Below are 9,607 nucleotides of genomic sequence, written 5' to 3' on the forward strand. Positions count from 1 at the left end.
ATGAAGTTATGATCTCATGTGTGTTTAATATTGTTAATTCAAGTGTTAATTTAAGTGTTTAATTCTCGTAGTTAATAGTAGTTAATAATTAGTTAATCAACCTTAAGTGTTATTGTCTTGACATTGATAAGTAATCATATATTGGTGAGTAAGTATTAATTGAACATAATTAGTCAGAGTCTCTGTGGGAACGAACTAGAAATCATTCTGTACTACTTGCGAATGCGTATACTTGCGTGAATTATTAGCGCATGCTTTGTGCCAAACAGGGATCCATGCCTGGGTTTGGTACTTGTTGCTCAACCTCAGTTTCTCCTTCTTCAGCCTCTATCTCAAATCCTTCCACATCAAATGTTTCGTCCTCCTCATACTGGGAGTCATCCTGTTCGACATAATCCTCATCTTCCTCTTCACTGTGTTCTTGTTTCCTACCATACTGGTTATGGCTTCCCTGGTCCTCAAATCTAGGGTTTTCCCTAGTTCCAATCCTTCTTGTCGGCATGATACTGATAAATTTTGGAAAATTCAACGTTAGGTCACAATCATACATACGATTGTGCCTTGCACAGTTTCTATAGTGGGGATAACGTATCTCGCAATTCTTTTATATTATGACCGTTCTAATAAGAAGTGCAGTAATAATAATGATAAAAACAGTTGTCTCGTCACTAAGGAACTGAACTGAAAGGAAACAAATATATACATAATGTGAGAAATACATAGTTCGATCTGGTCAAAAGTACAACAGTGCTACAGTCATCTGCCCAAAAGTGAAATACATGAGTCTATCTGTCTAGTCAGAGAAAGGGATACTATATACAAGTCAACTATCCCAGAAAACTGGCTCTTATTATGGCCTCGACTAACTAGACGACTAGACTACCACATCACTGTTCCTGAATCAATCACCGGAGCGGGTCAGCTCCCGCACTCTCTCCATCGCACGAAGGAAAATGTAATCAGCCTGCCTCCTGGATATCCTGCCATGTCTATCCCCATGAAGTGATCGGAGCCTCACACGGGCCATAAGCTCTATCCCAGTCAGATCTCTCCTCAGGGATCGGGGTATGGTAGCTCTAGCCTCATGAGCTCATACACGCCTACCAGCTCTCTTTACATCCAACTCTCTCCTGGCCTCATCCAGGCGGGCCTCAGCAACAGCCACGCCTCAGCAACAGCCACTCGAGTCCTCAGAACATCCTCAACATAGCCGTGAGCTAACAAAGACTGCCTATGGGCAGGGTCGAGAGGGGTGAATCTGGAGCCACTGGGGGTGCCTCCTCGGTCTGCCTAGGCTCGGGGGTATGGGTCTCAGAGCCGTCATTATAGGGGCTCGAAGATAGTGGTGGAGGGGTAGGAGCTCTGACCATGGGGAGTGAGGGTAGAGGGGTACTACCACATGCGTCGCTTCTAGCCTGAATTCTGACTTAGAGGCATGTAGTCATAATCCAGCACGGTAGCTTCGTGCCAATGGCTTTTCAACCAAGCGCGATGACCAACTGTGCAAATCAACGGTTCCTCTCATACTCGATTGAATTAGTATTTTGACACTATCATCAGTAGGGTAAAACTCACGACGGTCTAAAACCAGCTCACATTCCCTATTTGTGGGTGAACAATCCAACACTTGGTGAATTCTGCTTCACAATGATAGGAAGAGCCGACGTTGAAGGATCAAAAAACAACGTTGCTATGAACGCTTGGCTGCCACAAGCCAGTTATCCGCGTGGTAACTTTTCTGACACCTCTAGCTTCAAATTCTGAAAGTCTAAAGGATCGTTAGGCCATGCTTTCACGGTTCGTATTCGTACTGGAAATTAGAATCAAACGAGCTTTTACCCTCTTGTTCCACACGAGATTTATGTTCTCGTTGAGCTCATCTTAGGACACCTGTGTTATCTTTTAATAGATTTGCCGCCCTAGCCAAACTCCCCACCTGACGATGTCTTCCGCCCGGATCAGCCCGCGAATGAGCCTTTGGTCTAAAAAAAGGGGAAGTGCCCCGGTTCCGATTCACGAAATAAGTAAAATAACGTTAAAAGGAGTGGTATTTCACTTCCGCCATTTCAGACTCCCACTTAATCTACACAATCGCAATGCTTTATTTTAATTAAACAGTCGGATTCCCCTTGTCCATGCCATTTCTGAGTCGACTGTTCGACGCTCGGGGAACGCTCCCGAATGAGCCGTTTCCAGTCCATCCCTCTTCTAGCACGGAGCAACCCACTTTCTTCGTGTGAATAGTGTAACACCCCCAAATCCGGGGTCGGGGATTCTGGTTGTCACGAGTTCCATTTCCCTTAATAATACTTAATCTTTATAATCAACCAACTACAGCGTACTGTGACCCCACAATATACACACACACCACAAGTTATAGTCTCAGAGATGAATACCAAAAATAACATAAGTCATTTTATTCCACAATTATAAGTTATTACACCTCAAAAGGGTTTCTGAATAAATTTGCATTTCCTTGCCATTATTACAATTTATATAGATATATAAGTCTGGTGCATCAAAAATTGAAAGCCTAACCTATTGGTAATTCCTACCTCAGCTACTGCGGCATCAACGCCTCCAGAAAACTGCGGAACGTTTCCTAACCGCTTGCGAATTGGGAGCTTGGTCATGTTCATCTTTTCTATCTGTTGTTGTGTGATGAAAGAAGGATGCAAGGGTGAGCAACAAGCCCACCGAAATAATATGTATAATAATTAACAATATATGAGCATTCTCATATTACTCATGAAAGTCTTGGTCAAAAAGAAATGAACTAAGTTTGTTCTCTTAATGCGACCAAGTCGTAAAATATTCAGTATATATATATACATATATACTTTTCATAATCTTTGGAATCCTCTGACATGTATAATATACACAGATTTCCAGTTTATAACTGTATAAAAAATATCGTTGCAAGGTGATCTTATATATCTAACCTTGTCTCAATATTTTTTCTGAAAATCTTTGACATGTTTAAGATAATCATTTACTAGATATAAGTTTAAAAGATGAAGTTACAAGATACTCCAATATACTTATATCTTTTCCGAATACTACTTGAACTACTACCGTTCAAGTTATAATTAGTTTCAAAAGTTCATCACACTGATGAAACTACAAGATAAGACTTGAATAGATTCAATCTTTGAAATATCATTTGAAAGAAATGAAGTTACGAGATACTTCATTAAGTCCCGATATATATATACACCTATATATATATAAATTTCATACACTCCTTGAAAACCTCTGTTATGAAAATTATAAACAGAGTTGCAATATCCAATGAATTTGGAAAAGAGAAAACCTTGGCATGAACCTGATATCTTGCTGATCAGGCAAAGATACCAATAAGTAACCTTTTCTACTAGTAGATGGATGAATTCTCCACTGGTCATCACCCTGGCCGCAATAGGACCTTATGTTGGACTGCCACTCAGCCACTTACGCATTTGATGGACTCCCACTGAGCCACTTACACTTTCATGGACGCCCACTGAGCCCATGTTGCTTATGCCGACTCAAATAGATGAACTTACTTCCCGAACGATAGGCAAGTAATCAAGATGTTTTCTCAAAACAGCAACCTTATTGTGAATGTAAAATACACCACTAGCCGGATCCCTCAGGTTTTGAGCGAGTATTTAAATCCCCTTCGAAAAGAAGATCTTCAATATAAAAATGAGTTTTGAGATCCGCTCTAACTTTTAAAAATCATTTTGAAGACTCGAAAACATTTTTAAGAATGTTTGGAGTAATGTTGATTTAATGAAATAAATCGGTCCCAATATATTAGAAAATATCTGAATATTATTATTTAAATAATATTCCCATTAGGATAATCTCTATAAAAATAATTTGAAGTAGAAGTTTTAAAACTCATACTTGAAATGAATATTAAATAACCCAAGATATACTTATACGAAAGTACTATCTTTATTTGAATAATCGAAAATAAGTTTGATTATCGAAACATTATTTTTTACTAAAATAAGGAATATTATTTAGTAAATAATCGGAGTTATAAGTCCTCGAATGAATATTCAAAGTAATATTCATTAAATAGAATAAACAGAGTCATAAGTCCTTGAATGAATATTCAAAGTAATATTCATTAATTAGAATAAACAGAGTCATAAGTCCTCGAATGAATATTCAAAGTAATATTCTCTAAATAAAAATAACAGAGTCATAAGTCCTCGAATGAATATTCAAAGTAATATTCATTAAATAAAAATAAAGTTATCGAATAAACTTTATTCGATTAATAGTTTTGAAAACTATATCCATATATATATATATATTATACTCCGGAACATCGACTCCCGGTTTAGAAAAATGTTCACATTTGGGTCCCCTATACTAAGGGTATACACAACTACTGCTTATCTCTAGCATAGGTATTATGCAACTTATAAGCAATTGAATCAACACTTAGATATCAAGATTACGAAACAGACATGCATATATACCATATCAGCATGCTCCAATATATCACAAAATTTGCTAATAACAATCATGCACTTATCACAAGATAATGCATATACATATATTTACATCACAACAACAGTATAATGGGTAGAAAACTTTCCTGAGCGACTGGGGGTGGTAAAAGTCCTGGGATGAGTCTGGTAACCTATAAACCACATATAAGTTGGAATTAAACAAAAGTCGCTTATGAATCTATACTTTAACCAATTAGACTCTAACGCTCGCTTTGCGCTTAATGATTCTCTTAAGTCGCTCGAGTACCCTCGGCTCCGCCATTTTTAATAAAATAACCATTAAGAGTTTTAAGGAGATTCTTTCGCGAGTACCTTACCAACTGCCTAATCCACTTTACTTAATTGTTTCATAATCCAATTAGTCATTTAAGGTCCTTAACCAATGTTTCAAAGTAAGGCGAGGGGTAATGGTTCGTTCGTGAAACGCCGTTACTTAAAACGGTCGTTTCTCCTAAACCGTACATCGGATTCAAGCGAATCACATATCAAAATGAAGCTCGTAACATGAACTATCTAATCATGGCAATGGTCAAAACCTAACAGTGAGTTCTCGGGTCCTAGTGTTAAGAACAAAACAGTCTAAAGTAAATCAGGCATTACAACGGCTATGTTTACGCGATTACCAAATTTTATACTACTCCAATTCAATCCACAATCAACCCACAATCATTATTACAACCAAACTTCATCCATAAACTACTACAAAAGCCCCAATATCTCAAGGTTTCCACTTTATACTACTTCTCAATCATGAACTAAAAGTTTACTTAAGTTCATTAACGAATTACCAAGATTTACCATTCCAAAAACATCACAAAACCAACACATCTCTAAATACACAATAATCAAGCTTCTCATGAACCATTCCAAACACAAAAACTCTAAATATACAAAAGTAGGGCTAGGGTATGAGATTATACCTTCCTTGGTGAGTAAAAGTAACTAAGGAGCTTGGAATCACCCTTGAAAGTCCTTACCAAAGCTTAATCTAAACAAAAACTCAAGAACAAAATTTCAAGTTGTTGAAAAACACTATTCACCCTCTTCTTCCATGAATTTTAGGAAGAGATTGTGAAGGAATTTGAAGCTTAAACTTATAGGATATCTATATCTATTCACAAGGAACCTTAGATAATTACCTCACAAATTAATGAAGCTTGGAACTTGGATTTGGGTTTTTCTTTTCTTGCAAAATGGAAGGGGCCGAGAGCTTTTGCTTGAAAATGGGAAGTCAACTTTGTGTTTTTGGTGTTATGATTTGTTTGTTGGTTGTTTTTGCCTTTTGTTTTAATTAATTACCTTTTAACCATGGTGATTTTTGTGTGGCTTTAAATCAACCACACTTCCTTCCTTTTTGGTCATGCTTAGGTCATCATTCTTATGTCATCTTCCCATGCTTGTCCTCTTCTTATTGGTTTGATGACATTATCATCAATAACCTCTTTGATTAGCTCCTAATTACTTGGCTAATGGCCGCTGATCTGCTATACGGTTCGCTTAACTTTCGTTCTCGTTTCTCGTTTGAGGGATCATACGCGAGATCTTATTACTTGGGTTTCCTTAACCTTTCTCAGTACATTATATTCCTTTTTATGACCCTCTCTTATAATCATTGAATTTAAATCCTTTTTATCATGTTACCTTATACTCAATTCTTTCGGTATCTGGTGGATTTTCGGGAAAAAAATCAAAATGTTCGAATTTGGATTCTGACGATCTTTACACACTTATATACCATATAGAGTACTAATAAGATCTCAGAATAACAATAGAAGAACCCCTACATAGTGTTGCATGTAAAGTTTTCTCATTCAGCATAATCAGCAAAAACACTATTCATAAGGGTTACAAAAAAGTTCAAAATTTTGGGGTTATTACAGTCTCCCCTCCTTAAAAGGATTCCGTCCCGGAATCAGATAGAAAATGAATAGGGATACTTTCTTAGCATTGCACTTTCTAACTCTCAAGTCAATTTTCCCACATTGTGGTTCTGCCACAAACCCCGACTAGCATGATAACCCTTCTTCTAAGCACTTGCCCATTTTTGATCTATAACCCTTCCTGGTTGTTCCATATAGGCTACATCTGGTTGCATGTCTATGCGCTCATATGCCCCTGTTTGTCTGGAATCCGGATTACACTTCCTTAACATTGATACATGGAACACGTTATGAACTTGCTAAGGTTCAGGGTAAGGCTAGCTCATATGTTAACTTCCCAATACGACTCAATATATCCAAGGGTCCAACAATTTATGGGCTTAGCTTTCCTTTCTTTCCGAACCACATCCATCTTTTCTAAGGGAATACCTATAACAGCACTAGGTCCCCTACTTCCTATTCTTTGTCCTTTCGTGTCAAATCAACATACTTCTTATGTCCATCTTGGGCTACTACCAGCCATCCTCTGATTAGATATATTATATCCTTGGTCCTTTGGACTACTGCGGGTCCGAGCATCTTGTGCTCTACAACTTCATCCTAACATAAGGGAGATCGACAATGTCTTCCCTCAAGGATCTCATAAGGCGATACCTCGATACTGATATACGATCGATTATCGTAAGAAAACTTAATCCACGTTAAGTGATCATTCCAAATTTCTTTCAAGTCTATTGTACAGACTCTCATGATCTCATCTAGATCTACAGCTTTTTCTCGTTAATACCCACTATTTTCCAGTTCGTAATCGTTACTATCTTCCGTACCAAATTTTATACTGATTACACTTTTGCTCGTTAGCGTTCTATAACCTTTTAATAATCACGTCAACCTTAGTATCACGAACGTGTTAGAATTGGAATACCACCATACTTGGTACCACTTCATCTCTAGCTGCCTCCATCTTCGAAAGCTTGGTCCTTCATATAGAAGTAAAAGAATTTATTGAAGGATCACTATGATCATGAACACTTGTTACATTGCATAGTTAGTACAGAAGGTGGCCAACCTTTGGTACTTGACAAGCAATTAAACAACATGTGGTATCCTACTAGGCTTCTATCACACAGATAGATAGTCATTCGAAAATACCTCCTCTTCTGGAAGGGTTGTTCTTCTCAGCTTATATGAAATGAAAAGAAGAGAAAAGAACGAATTGAAGAGAATTGTATATATGAAAAAAATATACTGCCACAAAATATCTGGCTTGGAATCTACCTCTGAACTATAGAGGTTTGTCATAGGACAACAAAACATATGTGTATATATATCAACATCAAGTATTATCGCATCTCATTTCGCATGCTTAAATATTTTTGCTATTCTGTCCATCATTCTATGGACCCATGCTCTTCCTCGAGCTTATACTCAATCACCTTTGAAACTCCCTCATCATCAAAAATCGAATCTGGGGTCTCATTCTAGACATCATCGTTACTAGAATCCTATGCTTGCACCGCAACCTTCCTCGTATAGTAATACGACTCTCTATTGATAAGAAGGAATAAGTATTCAATAGGTAAATAATCGACCTAGTTTTTCTATCAAAGATAACTTATATGTCGACACGACCCGATTAGTGGTACTCAATCTCAACATCCATTCCAATACAACTATCACGGTTGTACTCGGCTCATTACTCACAGAATCATTGCTGCATTACTATGGTCCACCACTGACTTACTGTCATCATTCACTTTTCATGAAATCTTAATATCTAACCATACGGAGTCCATACATGTCGTATCAAATTCTTTTTAGGAGGCAACATAATCAACATTCCATGATTCATGCAGAACACCCCTGAACTTGGCGTACATATGACATAAAGCAGATAAAATTGCAGAAGAGTTTCAATCAAAGCAATGATAGCAGGTTAATACCATTATTAAACATATGTCTTTATTGGGAGACATGCATCTCAAAGGTTCATTTAGTCATTTCGTAACATGGTCCTGGCTTATCTCAAGATAGTACCTTCTAAGATAGATAGCCCGCTCATGGCGATTACACGAATTAAACCTTTACCAAACTACTATTACGGTTGGGTATTGCACAGTCATCAGAAGGAATGTCAATCTTCCAAACCATAATACAACCTTCACAGCTTTAACCATCATCACTGTATTCCTCTGGCACGAGCACCTATAATTATCCTCTTACATTTAAAGTGTCGGCCACCTCTTTGGCCTTTCCTGATAGTAAAATTTCCTTACAATCAATGTCATTTTAACCACCTCCAACTAAATTTTCTACCTCATTTCAATCAATGCTTATGTGAAAATGCTTTTCTTAAATCCTAGTGAGAGAAAAAAAAATCACCATTTTTCCATAAGTCATTGCCTTAGTCTTTAGATGTGAACATTGTAACGACTGACTCTCGATCATACTCAGGACGTCTCTTATCTTGGATCCTTCTCGTCTTCACCAATCTCGACCTTCATTGGGTCGATCTATACTTTCTTATGGTTCAACACGTGCCCACCTGGCATTATTATAATTATGTCATATTTTCTTTATCAAAATTTCTATTCTTGAGAACTTTGAATATTACCTTTTTCCTTGTAAAACCTCTAAGGTTATCCTTAAATTCTTCATTCGGTACTCCCTAGGTACAGGGCATATGAAGATACCATTTACTAATACTAGAATCATTGTCTATATACTTCTGAAAAATTTCTCCACTGATCCTTAAAGGTTGTTGTTACCTTAATCCTTTCCAATTCATACTGTCAAAACTCATGATGTCCCTATTAAGGGTGAAATGCAAACCTTTATGCATTTCCCTAGGATTGATTTTAAGTTACAGATGTTCTATCCTTAATTCCACCTTTAAAAAGGTACATGCATCCTTCCATGGATAAATCAAGTCTTATATCCCTGATAAGGGTGTCTTTATTCAATCATTCCCACCTCGATAGTATATGCCTAATTTCACAATAACATCTGTATTCAAAATGAGTTCAATCAATATGGCCTTCAAAAGATAACAACAGTTATCCGCTTTTCTTGCCTAATTTGGTAACGATAACAAGGATGTTCTGAAAGATATTGGTCGTGTTCAACGTGAACTTCTTCTTACTAATTCCTCATTTACTTTTGTTGTTTATCTCAACAGTCATCTCAATATTGAGATATCTTTCATACCCGGCGTCC

The 9,607-nt window shown here is 37.2% G+C and overlaps 1 pseudogene; it reads left to right on the plus strand.

The window, feature by feature from the left end:
- Positions 1-1,233: 1,233 nt before the first annotated feature.
- On the plus strand, positions 1,234-2,114 carry LOC141690447 (uncharacterized; annotated as a pseudogene).
- Positions 2,115-9,607: the final 7,493 nt, after the last annotated feature.

This window comes from Apium graveolens, chromosome 10, assembly GCF_009905375.1.
Source record: "Apium graveolens cultivar Ventura chromosome 10, ASM990537v1, whole genome shotgun sequence".
In the NCBI taxonomy this organism is placed as follows: domain Eukaryota; kingdom Viridiplantae; phylum Streptophyta; class Magnoliopsida; order Apiales; family Apiaceae; genus Apium; species Apium graveolens.